The 15,564-nt window shown below is 34.2% G+C and overlaps 2 long non-coding RNA genes across 2 annotated transcripts; one reads left to right on the forward strand and one right to left on the reverse strand.

The window, feature by feature from the left end:
- The first annotated feature begins 3,137 nt into the window (after positions 1 to 3,137).
- Positions 3,138 to 8,681, forward strand: LOC113047959 (uncharacterized). Its single transcript, XR_003276377.1, has 3 exons — positions 3,138 to 3,199; positions 5,264 to 5,525; positions 8,564 to 8,681. It is a non-coding gene; the product is annotated as an uncharacterized LOC113047959 (long non-coding RNA).
- On the reverse strand, positions 8,564 to 9,414 carry LOC113047960 (uncharacterized). The gene is made up of 2 exons (XR_003276378.1): positions 8,976 to 9,414; positions 8,564 to 8,747 (listed from the first exon to the last, which is right to left on the reverse strand). It is a non-coding gene; the product is annotated as an uncharacterized LOC113047960 (long non-coding RNA).
- Positions 9,415 to 15,564: the final 6,150 nt, after the last annotated feature.

A 15,564-nucleotide genomic window follows, 5' to 3' on the forward strand; every position in this document is an offset into this window, starting at 1 on the left:
TTAAATAATTAAACTTTTGCATTAAATACACAAAATACCTTCTAATATCTTTTTCACTTTCTTAGCTACAACATATATAGCTCAATTTTAGTTTTGTATGCATTACTACCAAATCAGCGGAGCAAAATCCCCAAATAAAACATTATTTATTTTCATGAATATTTAAATGTAATGAATATATTTAATAAAGTGAAATAAAATTAATTAAAACGAAAGAGTAATCACAAATGTTACATAAAACTTCAAATGAACTTACTGTAAATGAAATACACAAAAAACAACTCTAAAATGAAAATCAAATAGGATGAAAAAGGATAACAAAATATATGTAATTATATATTTAAGTTTAATGAAACAACATAAAATGTTACATTTAAAAAGATTGAATCAAATGCTACTCGTCTTTCATCTACCCTCCACGCCACGACATACGGCCAAGCTTTGAGAGATGTTTCTGTGGGCACACTGAGTTTACATCATGCCAAAGCCTCGATCTGCTGGAGTCCTGTTTGTCTGAGGTCATGTTTTCACAGGGAGGGACAACAGAGAGAGCGTTCAGGGGAGAATAAACGAGAGAGGAATAGAGAGAACGAGAGAGTGAAACAGGGTGATAAGATGGTGCTGGAAAACTGAACTAACAAACACAGACCTCCAGCCTGAGCTCAGGAACCTGCTCTTCCATTTACAGTTCTGTCTCCCCTTTTCTCTCTTTATTATTGTTTCGAGGACAGATATGGAGAAAGAGCCCTGAGCCCAGCTCTGCAGATAAACTCTTTATCAAAGGACAGAGGAGGACATTGTGTGTGTGTGTGTGTGTGTATGTGTGTGTGTGTGAGTGGCTAATATGTATTCTGCATGTCATATCTAGAGCAATTTTTGGACACTATGAGTGTGTGTGTCATTGCTGGACTTAACGCTGAACATCATGACCCACTTTATAGAAGTGACACCCCAGTTGTCCAACTCTGTGTATCCAAATAAAACCCTGCAGAACACACTCACATTCGAACACACTCATAAATGAGGACAAACTGGCTTTATTATTTACATATTTTTTTAATTTGCTGTGATTATGATGGCAAAAAAATCTTCATTATTTATAGTTAGAAAAATAAATGATTATTTTAAGCTCAGTGTTTAAGAGTTTTAATTAAGGATGTCCCTGTATGACAATTTTGGTCTAAAACTATAGTTATATGCAAAAATGTAATAAAAAAAAGAGTCAAGCATTATATGTTTTTATATAAAGCTGCTGCTATAAAAACAACATCAACCCCAAAATCCTGTTTACTTTCAATTGAGGACATTGAGGACACAATTGAGGACCCCAAAGGGAGGTTTGGTCAGATTTAGCTCACTTTTGGGGACAATTTTGGCCTAAAACTATAGTTAATTCCACACAAACATTCTAAGTGTTAGAAAAGAATTCATAAATGGAAAAACTCACTGTTTATAAGTGAGTTTTCAATTGAGGACATTCAGGGACGTCCCTTAAATGAAATGCATTTATTCTTTTTTTCTAACATTACAAAATAGTTAATTGTCATAATTACATCAGCATTACATAAACACATTACTGTGTGTTTATATATATATATATATTATATATATATATATATATATATATATATATATATATATATATATATACCATATATAAACAGTGTTTTTATGTAAAGCTGCTCTATGACAATTAATAGCTTTTTGCATTTTTTAATGTTAAAAAAAAAAAAAAGAATGAATGAGTTTCAATTAATGGACGTCCCCGAATGTCCCCAAAGGGAGTTTTGGTCAGATTTAGCTCTTTTGGGGAGAGTTTTGCTGCCGAGCTAAAGTTAAATCCACACACACACACACGCACACACACACATTCTCAAACGTCTCTCATCGTGTGGTTACTCCAATGACAGCCCACCATGGCACTGGGTCTGATCATTTACTCGTCCTTGTGTCGCTACAGGAAATATAAAGAATGTTTGGTGGGTTCATGGGAAAGCAAAGGCAGGGATTTTATCCTGAAGCTTAAAGTGTCAAAGAAACATTTCCTGTTCTCTAACTCCTCGCACATTGGTATGACAGGGTCAGGGATGATATTAGTTTGAATTCTTTAAGAGTAGAGTCTCCCTTGGGCTCCATTATGACTTTGCACAGTCTTGTACATTGCCAAACAGGGTGTGTCTGTCTGTCTCTCTCTCTTTCTCTCTCTCTCTCTCTCTGTGTGTGTGTGTGTGTGTGTGTGTGTGAGTGTGTGTGTTTTATGTTACCCAGAAGACAAGTTTATTACTCAGAGTTAGCTTTTCCATCTTATGGAGGTCTCATTTGTGTCTTTGCCACAAATGTGTCTCCTAAAAGAAGAGTTGTGATCTATATAACAGAGATGCATTCCTGATTTTACTTAAAAAGTCTAAATTTCCACTCAATTTAATGTTTAATTGTTTTGTGGTTTTATGTCTGTTAAGCTTTATTGTCATTTCTTCTAATATATGTTTGTAAAAGTTAATGTAACTAACTATTAGCTGATATACACTTTTAAAATGTAGTTTTTCTCTTCTTGTTAAAAAAGGGTCAATTTTAATGTTCCATCCAATCAAATGCTTCCTAAAATGAGAATTGTCGCTCCCCCTGAAACCAACTACATTACCTCTGACTACCAACATTAAATAGCAAATCCTGTTGACGTCTGTGATGTGTTGGCATTGTTCTTCTTTATATCCCTACACAATTTCCTGTTTCAATACAGGAAAGCTCTTTTCTCCCATGGGTATATTAAATCTATAACGCTATACTTTTTTCATGGTGGCAAGAAGCAGGATGTCACTGAAGGTTATGAGTGAAAACAAAGAGTCACAGTCTAACAGAAAACACATCTGGCTTCATGCGAGTGTGTATATATAGAATGAGAGAAGAGAAACTGGGATTAACTTTGTCAAATGTCTCACGTGGTGTCTAACATGAGTGTATTTGGTGAGCCACAAATTTTTTTTTTCAATTCACTATTTCTGTTTCTAAATCATTTTTTTTCTCAGAATCTATTTAGCCACATCCGCATGACAAATACAAATTAAGTCAACTACACAGTTAATATACAAACAACACCCATCCTCCATATGAACACTATAGCAGCAGCAGTGACACACTGGAGAGTCACTGTGCCAGGAAATGAGTGCAGGTGACAGTCTGTTTGGAGGAACAGTACTCAGTGAGTTTTTTTTTCATCATTTATTACAGTTTCACAGTGTTTTTTTAGAAACCTATGTTCTAAAAAGTATGAATCTGATTTGTTTTGATCAAATATTTTAATCGAAATCCATATCATGATGATGATGATGATGATCAAATAAATTAATGACAAGTAAATGCATACATGAATAAATGATGATGATATAGTTGTTGTTACAATTTATTTATTTTTATATAACAGCAATATTAAAATGTACATAATTAAATTAAACATTAAAATGAATAAAATAAACAGATAAAATGAATAAATTATTATCTAATAATAATTATTATAGTTGTTAAAAATATTAATAACAACAATAATAAAATAGGTAATCATAAATAAACTAATAAATAAATGAAAAATAAATTCATACATAAATGGAGATAATGAAGATGATACTACTACTAATAATAATAGTTGTTGTTACAGTTAAGTATTTATTTTATTTTCTCAATTATTTACTATAACAATAATAATTATAATTAAAACAAGAAATTATAAATAAATAGTGATGAGGATTGTTTTATTATTTGTTTGTTTTATATATGCATTATTTGTTCATTTATTTCATTTAATAGTCATCATCATCATTATTTATTTTATACTCATTACAAACGTCAAATATATATATAATGTTTTTGTTATTATCATTATTAACACTATTTATGTATTATAATTATTTCTTTTAATTTTTGTGATCAAGTGAAAGTTGTGGCATGAGTATCTGTGTGTGTGAGGTCACAGGGTTCATGAGGTGTGACAGCTGCCACAGGCTCTGTGGGCGGGGAAGGGGCGTGTCCTATCACATCCCCTCTCATTCCACTCTGCCCCGTGTTTGATATGAAGTGAAGACGTTCCAGTGTTTATAGCAACTGTATTCATAAACATAGCGTGACCCTCTTCAAATCCAAACAGCCTACAATATGCCCAACGGATAACTTCACTTAGACAAAAATCTGATATTTCACAAATGGAGACATGTTGTCAGTGATAAAAGGCCCAGTTTTATTTGTTTAAACAGACTGAAAGCGTCCATGTGTAGTCTGTCAAACACGCTCTTAAAAGCACTTATTTTCTCAATGGGGGAATAAACAACAGCTTGAGGGTCAGGCATAGATTTATACTTTAGTATACTTAAGTTATAAACTACAAGGCTTCAGTGTTTTTTTTTGTAAAACAATTACTACATAACGAAGAAGCTATGCTTAAGGCTTCTAGTGTACACTATAAACAAGAAGTTCATATATTCAATTAACTTCCATTTTAGACAATATTGTCAGTTTGTTTATTTTTACTCTGCCTTAAAAAAACAGTTCTAAACGAAGACAAAGCAGGATGAATCATTAAGCATCTCCAAAAAAACAAGTAGTGGTGTTTCGTTCCTGAATGAAATTGGTTGAGCGAATAATTCAATGACTCACTCATAAATGAGTCATTTCAATGTCTACCTTTTAAGGCTGTGTCCTCTGGATGTCATGTTTTTGTACATCATCGAGGCTGTCCCACTTCAGAGGTGTTAATTACTGTAATTTCTTTCTTATTTTGGAGTATAAAAGTTTATTTCTAAAATTAAACATACAGTATGACATCTGCGTCCGACAAATGCAAAGTTTAAAGTCTTCAAATTGATCAGAAAGATAGTTTAGTTTCTGAATGAATCAATGTGTTTTAAGAATTGGGTGATGATTCAAGAACAAAAAATGAATTATTCAAATTTTCTCTCATAAAATCAAGTCACATGTCGCCACCTACTGGTAACAAAGTAGGTTGTAGCAAGAATTAATGGTTAAATTATCTGCACTGCATTTGTTTTTTTAAACATGATTGTACTTTTTCTTAAGACATCTTAAGTCTTACATTTATTTTTCCAATTAAATAATATTAGGCAAATACTTCAAAAGCTGCCTAAACAAACTTGAATGGCGCAATATAAATGGTAGAAATGTACTCTCTATGATTTTTATGAGACATCTTAAAATGTTTGGAATTCTTTAAGCAAATATATTGTAAAATACTCCATGTGTTTTTTGTCCCCTACAGTTACTGGGGTACTGAGGTTTACTGTATCTAACATTCCCAGAATTCCCTGGGCCCCCACTGACCTGTCAACACATTCCTAAAGCTCCGTCCACTCTCTAATTGGCTGGGACATCAATGCCTCCTGGTGCTGATTGGCTCTCCTCTGAAAACGCTGAGGCAACATAGAACTTTACCAGCTCTGTTTACACGCATCCCCCCATTGCCGTGACAACACTGAATGTTGCAATGCAGGGAGTGCCTTGAAGCTCTGTCATATTTTTATGTAAGTGTGCATGTGTTGATTGATTTTGACATTTCTTTATAATAATCATTCAGAGCCTCATATGTATATTAATAAATAAGTGGTCAGAGGTCACGTTATTCATATGAACTGTGTGTCCAACAGGAAGGACGTTTGTGTTTTATAGATGTTTAAAGGCCAAATGGTAAAAGTCAGCACTTTAAATTTCACTCATTTTGCACTGTTGCCGCAGGTCAGTGAGAGCAGTAGCTTTCATATCAGCTGAAATGTATAAACCGGTTTTAACATTATCCCAGCATGTCAGAGCACAGAAAAAAAAAAGCCTTGTATCCATAAAATCGCACAATACTATCATCGTAACATGAATCCTGTAGAGACAGAAAGCCCTTTGTTATACAGCACACCACATTATGCTGTCAAAAGGAAAGGGCTTTTATGAAAATCTTTCAGAACTAATAATGGCTTTGGGGGAATTATCGATCCAATGCTTCTTCTGTTTTAACATTTCTAAATGAAAAGTATAATGTCATTGTAAGTAAACAGAACTTATTCTCAGTTCATGGGATTGTGCTTCATGGTTTAAAAGTTGAGTGGCTGATCATTTGAAAATGAATGTACGAAAGACAGGAAATAGTGGGAGAGATGGATCTGACCCAGTGGGCCGGAAATGTGACCATTTCCTGACTTCAAAATAATTCTTAATTCACAGACTAAACTAAGAATGATGAGAGTAGGTCAGTTTCACACAAGATAAATCTGCTGGGTCAGTTTTGGTGCTTTCAGTATTTTATTTAATTAGAAAGTTTAATTAATATTTTTTTTTCTTTTTTTTTCTGTGTGTTTGTTTGGCTATTCTGGGTGGTTGCTAATAAACTAATAAAAAAATACAACAAAATTACTAGAATTTTAATTAAATTAAATTGAAAATAATAAAATATGTACAAATAAAATCTTATCTAATTGGTTTTGCTATTAGATTTCAGCTGTTTTCTTTTGTTATGTGAAGGTCATATTAACCCACTTATTTGTCCTATTTTTCTAATTGTATTATCTTTATAATTTTTAACTCACTGGAAATCTGTCATAAAATATAAAATATTAGATGTTTAAAACTAGGCTCATCTAATCAAATAATTTAAATATTTATTTAGTAAAGTATTACTGTACATTTTCATTAGAATTTTTACAGCAGTTTAAAAGTGTCAGTGAAAAGCTTGATATGAAATTTTTATTATGTGTCATTTATGGGAAAATTTTATTGTGTTTTTCAAAATGTGTATATATACACACATAAACAGAGTATATATATATATATATGTATGTATATATAATCACCTTGTTCACAACAGAAATGAGAGAAACGTATATATACACAGTATACATATATGTATATAAAGTATGTATTTGCAGTAAATAATGTGTACTGTATGTGTTTCTCTCATTTCTGTGGTGAACGAGGTGTTTTCAGACCTCCTCTGTATCTGCACGTGATGTGGGATGTGGTTGCCCAGAAAAGAGGAGTAAAAAGAAGACGTAGCAATGAAAGTTATTTGTTTGAGTAAACCCTCCTCATTCAGTCCTATTTGCTATTGGACGTGAGAGCAGCCAATGAGTGGGTGGGGAGGTGGACTTCCTGTGGGCCAGCGACACGGGCCCCACATATAAAATATTCCTGACCTCTCCCAGGGTGTTTATTTTAGAAAGAAAAAATGGGAAACATTCCCCATCATTAGGGAAAACAGTGAGCCTGTGCGTGTGGTATTTGGATGCTTGCCTGGTCTTCTTTTACTGCATTGTGATTGGTGGAGATTATTTATTTATTTTTTTTCTACAAAACAGGCTCTTCTTATTTCACATCACATGAAACATAAATGTTTGGAAGGAGTGTTGGGACACATTCTTGAACTCCATTGATCTTATGTTTATAGAGTCACATACATGTAGATGCAATCTTTCTCAACCTACTGTACATGTCTTTAACAGATCCTGTAGACAGTGATAAGGGCATGATTCGAGAACCAAGATCAAAAAGAAGAATCATGAAACGCATGAAGTGAAGCAAAAATGTTGGATTGATTTTGAAATTTGGTAGAAAGGTTTCAAGGGCTCTTGATAGATAAGAAAAAAAGCTATGAGCAAAGGATTTGGATGATGACTTTTTCAAATTATACATATACATTTTATATGACTTATTTTTTTATAAATTTGGAACAAAAGGCTAAATACTAGTCTTATTCCTGTAATGTACAAATTTTCAGGAGACTTATTGAAATATATATAATTTTTTAAGATATTGTATCATAATATTTTCGTTATTAATATAATAATAGTTAATAAAACTGTACTGTAAAAAGATTATTTAAATAAGGATATCTAGCGCCCCCATGTTGTCAAAAAGAACACTGCAGATTGAAAAATCTATAGTGAAATGCTGCCATGTATTGGTAGAAATTGGTAACTAAAATGTCAATTTCATATATATATTATGTATATTAGAATTTTCATTACACTTGTATAATATTATAGCTTATGTTTACAATTATGTTCTGTTGGAAGATTTTTATGTATAAATGATATAAATAGGTAATATATACTTATATGTTTTGTATATGAAATTGAAATTGCTATTTGTGTGCAAAAAGCAGAGGAAACTATAATTATTCTCAAATATTCTCATTAGTCTTGCCATTTAAATTTATTCATTTAGCTTTTTACCATTTGCACTGAGAACTTCTCTGGCTTTGAAGGGTCTTATTTCACAGAGCACAGATGTTACTGGAAACCACTGATGATGGTAGACGACCACTTGTTTTCATCCACTGAAAATATTCCAGCACATTGTAGGTGAATTAATGCATCTGAAATGAGTATGCATGAGTCTGAAAATGTTCCTTAATACAATAAACCCAGTAGATGCATGCCAGAACTTTATCCAACAGAAGCTGCATATATGTATACCATAAAAGGTGGAATCAATGCTAATTACAGTAGCAGAAAAAAAATATTTAATTTGATTTAATCATTTTATTTGATTTTTATTATTGATTTCTCTCTCTCAGCCTGCAGAACCTCTCAACATAAATCATCATTTCACTAAGAAGAGTGTAGCAGAGAGCATGCTGGATGTAGCGCTGCTGATGGCTAACGTCTCTCAGCTGAAAGCTGTCCTGGAGCAGGGCCCCGACTCACTGTCATCCTCCTCATCGCCGTGTCACTCTTCTTCCAAGTGCTCGTTGGGGCTCTCTTTGTCCACATGGGTGAGAGTGAAATACATCATGTATTATACACAAAACGTGTAAGGTATTCAGAGGGTTAATTTTGGTTAAGACAAATCCAAATCAGATGTTTTATATTTAGAGATTCCTTTTCATACAATCTTCCCTTTTCAACACTCAAAAACCTGAATGACGTGGCCAATCAGAGGAAGCTGGACATAATAAACAATGAGGCAACTGTGCTGGTGTTTCTCACCGTCATCATCAACATCTTCATCACTGCTTTTGGGGTGCAGAAGACAGGTCTCTATCCTAAACAGTAAAATGTTTGTGGGATCATACAGGTGATACAGAATAAATCCCAATGATGAATATGTATGCCAACATATGATTAGCAAATTGACTGAAAAATGTTTTTTACTTATTTCTATGGAGGGCATTATATTAAATGGTTTATAAAACAACATACATTTTTCAAAGACTGTCTAGTGATTTATATTACCCAAAGGCAAAACTATAATCATATAATGCAAATTCATCATCTGTGTTCTATACTTCATACTGTAACAACTATTAATAAACATTTATTATGAAATACTCAAATGTTTACCATCCAGTTTAATTTATTTCTGGTCCTTTTCTGTAAAAAATGTCTATGGAATGACCCCATAAAACATGAAAACCCAACAAATGTGTGTGTGTGTGTGTTTGTGTGTGTGTGTGTGGGTGTGTTTTTGCTACCTCTTGGGGACATGGATGTGTTTTTTTACCTTCCATGTGGGGACACGATGACCAACTGGGGACAAAATCTGTGTCCCCATAAGGATGCCCATTGGAACTGATAGGAAATAGCATGCTAATATAGCCTGTGCAAATTTCTTAGCTCCTTACTTGTGACCCCAGAAGGTGGTTTTACCAGTGTTGGAGTGTGAGGGTGTGTGTTCGGATTTGCCCCCTGAGCCGGGTCTTGGTACTGCAGTGTGCATATTTAATAAATCTCCGCCTCATATTTACATGAATGGCGGGAAACTAAGAAGACGTGTTTCCCCCTATGGCTCGGTCCTGGTACAGCATTGTGCATAATAAATAATTGCCAGATATTACATATCAATAAATGCTACATATCTTGGACACAAGGAAGTTATCTCAAGTTAACTGCTCAGCTTTTGATGGATATCAACCATGTATTCTAGTAAATTAATAAAGTATGATGAATATAGACTATCGTACGCTTCGACTATAAAAATTAATATAATTTTCAGACACTTTGTATGTTATAGCCTAGTAGGATGTTTAGATCTTGTTCTACAAGGAGCCATAAAATATCAAATTGTTTTACCAAAACGTTGAAAAACAAACACCTGCTAAACATAGTCAATTACTAGTACTGAAATCAGAAACCCATGTTGTAATTCATGTTATGTTAGTATCATGTTAGTAGATCGCGTTGCTGATAGTTTTAGGCTAGCTAACAAGATAGCACACGTGATTACAGTAGGTACAGCCTGTCCACGCAACGCAGTAACCCCAACCATTTGTATAGTGCCCAATACAAAGTAATGATAAAGCTATGAAACAACGTATATTATGTAATTATTGTTATCCTACCTTAGACATGTTGTCGGCGAAGATAATGTCCAAACTATCGTTTGATGTCAACAGGGACGGACTGACAATCTGTGCGTTCTGGAAAAGTCCAGAACGGCCGTCCGTTTAAACTTACGGAAAAAAGGCACAGTATAAACATATAAACTACCGGTATTTATTTACTTCAGATCACCGTTCGCGGGGCCGGTATACGTCACCATGGTAACCGCGGCGCGACTCAAGTTATTTTTGCTTAGAATTATGGGTAGTGTAGTATTTCTCCAGAAGATCGCAAATAACAAGGTTGATTTTTATACTTTGTGGCTTTTATGGGAGCAGAAACTTTCGTTTCTCAGCCTCGTAGCTCATGGTCAATCTAACTTGGATGGTTTAGGGGTCTCCAAACTTTTTTAGCTACTTTTTAAAAATGAAAGTGGCCGAGAGCTATATGCAAAAATTAAATCTATAAAAAAAAAAAAAACTAACATAAATAATGTCTCATAACTCTCATATTAACAAATATGCCAACTGTTTTAGACCTAAACGAGTTATTGTAAGCCTATATGTCACCTTTAATTGACATATAAAAAAATTATTATACTGTAAAAACACATAATTATTGTTGATTTTATAGTACATCATAACTGTATTTTCATGATTATAGTGACCAAAATGAGCATTGTTATCACATAATCCTGTTCAAAAAGTACTAATACTACACAATAAAATCAATTCACCAAGTTTTATATCGAAAACCAGCAAATAACAAATAAACTTACCATCAATATGCACTTTTTGTTTGCATAAACATTAAAATAGTATCATTAAAATGATGGCCAAATTTGAATGAAGTGTCTTACAACATGTTATCTACTAACATGTACAAGTTCAAATAAAGTTTTGACAAAAACGTTTTTATAAAAAGATAAACCTCGCATATTTCAGTCTTTAAATCATTCTTATAAAAAGAATGATTCAAAAAAGACAAAATACTGACATTTACAATACACAATAGCTTATCTTTTATTATTAATAGTACAGTTTTTTTTTCATTCGCTTTGGTACTATTTTCACAAATAAGGTGTACATTTTCAAAACTCTTAGTACAAAAATCCAAACTGATCACATTTGTAACACAGCTAGTCATTCTTTCAAAACCGGATCTCATTCTTTCATTCAGTTGCACGTTTTCATTCCATATAATCATTGTTTCAAACACAAGATTATTGTAATATGTAATGAGAACATTTGGTTTAATCACTGAAACACAACAGTATGATCTTCTTTCAGTTTAGTACTTTTAACATTCAGTTCATCCAACAGCAAACAATGCAAGATACTGGTTTCAAATCGGCCTTAGAAGTGCTGAAATTAATATGCTACAGTACTATAAAAGACAGATTACACAGTTTTCACATTAGGCAATACACTTTTATATGCCAATATATTTAGTACATTACCCAACATTTACATAATCTATCATTTCCAAAATATCCATCCAATGTGTAATCAAGTGAAGGATCAATGAAGACATCCTCTACAATAATTTGGGCAAATTAGTTTTTATTTTTCTGATATAATTGTAACATAGGTATATTTTCTATAATGAAATTTAACTAAAGGAGAAGAAAACATAACATTTAGTGCACACATTACATTAATTTGGATCACGCCTGTCTTGAGCATTTGGCCATAGATTCTCATCCACATCACAATGAATGTTATCATTGTTCAAGCACCTTGGAAAAAGCCTTTTGGCGAGCATGCTTGACATTGGTCTACACTGATGTCATCACATGCATCATCCATGGCCTGAATGAGGCTAGCACGCTCAAGGGGTTGGCGATCATAGACCTTCCACCTCCATGCTGAAAAACATTCCTCAATAGGGTTGAGGAAGGGAGAGTATGGAGGCAGGTAGAGGGTCATGAATCGGGGATGGGCCTGAAACCATGCTTGAACTACCTCTGCGTGGTGGAACCTGACATTGTCCAACACAGTTACATAGGTGACCCCTTTATACCTTGACAGGCTGGTTCAATTTCATTGAGGAACTCAATAAGATGTGCAGCATTATAGGAGCCAAGTAATGGCCTACGTCCTACAACACCATCTTCAGAGATAGCTGCGCACATGGAGATGTTTCCTCCAGGTTGTCCAGGCACTTGGACATAATTTATATGTTCATACAAACACGCATTTTTATTTCTGTAGTTCTCAAAATCCATATACTGTATATTCCTGACAAACCAATTTAAAATCTATAGGTTTACCAAATGGTTCAGTGATTAACCATTAAGATCAGTAAGAGATTTATGAAAGGTGGTTACTGTGAATGAAACATTTATTAAGATGAAACACTTATTTTGTGTAGTGAAAAGGATACTTTGTGGTTTTGTGTATTGTACTAAAACAATCGAAAATATGCTGACATGTTTGAAAAAAGTGCACTTTTGATGATCTGTCGTGATATTAGTAATATGAGTTGTGAAAATGTACACCTTGCTTGTGAAAATAAAAAGTGAATAAAAAACCAAAGTGAATAAAAAAAAAACTGTAAAATTCGGTCCGATTTTCCCGTGGCGTCTGTCGTTGCTATGTTGCTACGTTGCTAGAAGTTTTAATAGCCTAGCTAATGGATTTCCACTACCGATAAACGTTTGCTGTAGCTCTGCTAGAAGATTTATTTACGGAGAAGAAAAAAACACCTGTGGTTTGGGTGCACCCCCATCCTTCATATTGACTCATTGCACCTGGAAAAAATGAGTGGGTCGCTTAAATATTTTGAACTTGAGCGCAAAAGACGCCATATGTGAATGGCCCTTGGCGAGCTACCTCCAATCAGGCCACGAGCAACGTGTTGGAGACCACTTTAGACATTATGTCTGAAAATAAATATCCTAGGGAGAAAATGAATGGGATTTTCCTGTTCTGTTGGGGGCCCCCTTGGAGGATCCACTGAGAAGCAGCTCAATTTAGCGCAGAATTCTCTATTTCTCTTAAAAACCCACAGATGACTATGTGATTCAAGTTTGATATTCTCAACATATTGACGTAAAAAAACAGGCGAAACATTGTTCCAAGAACAAACCAGTCAGAAGACATTCACTCCACAACTTATGAATTAACTGTAGTAAAACAAACATTTTTTGGCAGAAATGTACCTGTATAAGTTCATATTGAAAATGCTGTTATATTTAATATAGTCATGTAGGCCTATATTACATTTACATTACATTTATTCATTTAGCAGACGCTTTTATCCAAAGCGACTTACAGATGAAGACAGTGGAAGCAATCAAAAACAACAAAAAGAGCAATGATATATAAGTGCTATAACAAGTCTCAGTTAGGTTAATACAGTACACGTAGGATGGGTTTTTAACTAATATAATAAATAAAAAGAAAACAGATAGAATAAAAAAATGAAAGAATAGAGCAAGCTAGTTAGAGGTCTTTACACATACACATACACATACCATATACCAATTGCATAATAAATTAAAAGAAAATAGAATACAAAAAGATCAGAAAGGTAGTTAGATTTTTTAAAGAATAGAATTAGAATAGTGAGTGTTAAAGTTAGAGGGTGAAATAAAGATGGAAGAGATGTGTTTTTAAGCCGATTCTTGAAGATGGCTAAGGACTCAGCTGTCCGGATTGAGCTGGGCAGGTCATTCCACAGGAGGAACATTTAATTTAAAAGTCTGTAAAGTGACTTTTGTGCTTCTTTGGGATGAACAATCAAGCGACATTCACTTGCAGAACACAAGCTTCTAGAGGCACATAAGTCTGAAGTAACAAATTTAGGTAAATGGGTGCAGAGCCAGTGGTTGTATGCAAACATCAATGCCTTGAATTTTATGCGAGCAGCTATTGGAAGCCAGTGCAAATTGATAAACAGAGATGTGACGTGTATTCTTTTTGGCTCATTAAAAATTAATCTTGCTGCCGCGTTCTGAATTAATTGTAAAGGTTTGATAGAATTGGCTGGAAGACCTGCCAAGAGAGCATTGCAATAGTCCAGCCTGGACAGAACAAGAGCTTGAACAAGGAGTTGTGCAGCATGTTCCCAAGAAAGGGCTTGATCTTCTTGATGTTGAATAAAGCAAATCTGCAGGATCGGACAGTTTTAGCAATGTGGTCTGAGAAAGTCAGCTGATCATCAATCATAACTCCAAGCTTCTAGCTGTTTTTGAAGGAGTAATGGTTGATGTGCCTAACTTGATGGTGAAATTGTGATGAAACGATGGGTTTGCTGGAATCACAAGCAGTTCTGTCTTGGTAAGGTTGAGTTGAAGGTGATGATCCATCATCCAGGAAGAAATGTCAGTTAGACAAGCTGAGATGCGAATAGCTACCGTCGGATCATCAGGATGGAATGAGAGGAAGAGTTGAGTGTCATCAGCAGTGGTATTGTCAAGCACGAGTCAAGACCAAGTCCACAAACATCAAGTCTGAGTCCGAGTCCGAGTCCAAAAGGGGCCAAGCTGGACTCAAGTCCGAGCTCCCAAAGGCCGAGTCCGAGTCCAGAAAGTAATAAAAAAAAAAGGCTATATAGGCTATGTATTAAATGTAATGCAGTATGCTAATGTTTTTTAAGAAGTTATGACAGTTTATTTATTTATTTTTGCATTTATATTTATACTAAATGTTTGGGCTACTGTTTTTGATAACGCATACATAATAGGTTTGTAGAAAATCAACAACAACAAAAAAAATCTATAAATATTTTCATAATTTTTCAGGAATTGTTGATTCTTTTTCAACACTTGTAAGTCTGAACCAGAATATCAAGATATTTTATTATTTTTTGTAAAAAGCACCACCATGTTATATGTATAAAAATTTGAGTATGACAAACACAAATCCCTTCTATTATTTTATCCCTTGAGGTAGCCCTCGCACACAAAAGGTTGGTTGGAGGATGGAGACCCCTGGTATATAACTATGTTTTATAATTATATGTTTGTGTAATTTGGGGTTTCTGCCTGCAGTGACACTTTTGTGTGTGAGGCCCCATCCATCCTCCCCTCAATACGGTGCAGTCGTCCTGTCCCTCTTGCAGAAAAGCATCCATAAAGAATGATGTTTCCACCTCCATGCTTCACAGTTTGGATGGTGTTCTTGAGGTTGCACTCATCCTTAGTCTTCCTCCAAACACAACAAGTAGAGTTTAGAAAAAAGCTCTATTTCATCTCATCAGACCACATGACCTTCTCCATGAATGAGTATGTGGACAAGTGTCTTTTATACAG

This window comes from Carassius auratus, chromosome 29, assembly GCF_003368295.1.
Source record: "Carassius auratus strain Wakin chromosome 29, ASM336829v1, whole genome shotgun sequence".
Taxonomy (NCBI): domain Eukaryota; kingdom Metazoa; phylum Chordata; class Actinopteri; order Cypriniformes; family Cyprinidae; genus Carassius; species Carassius auratus.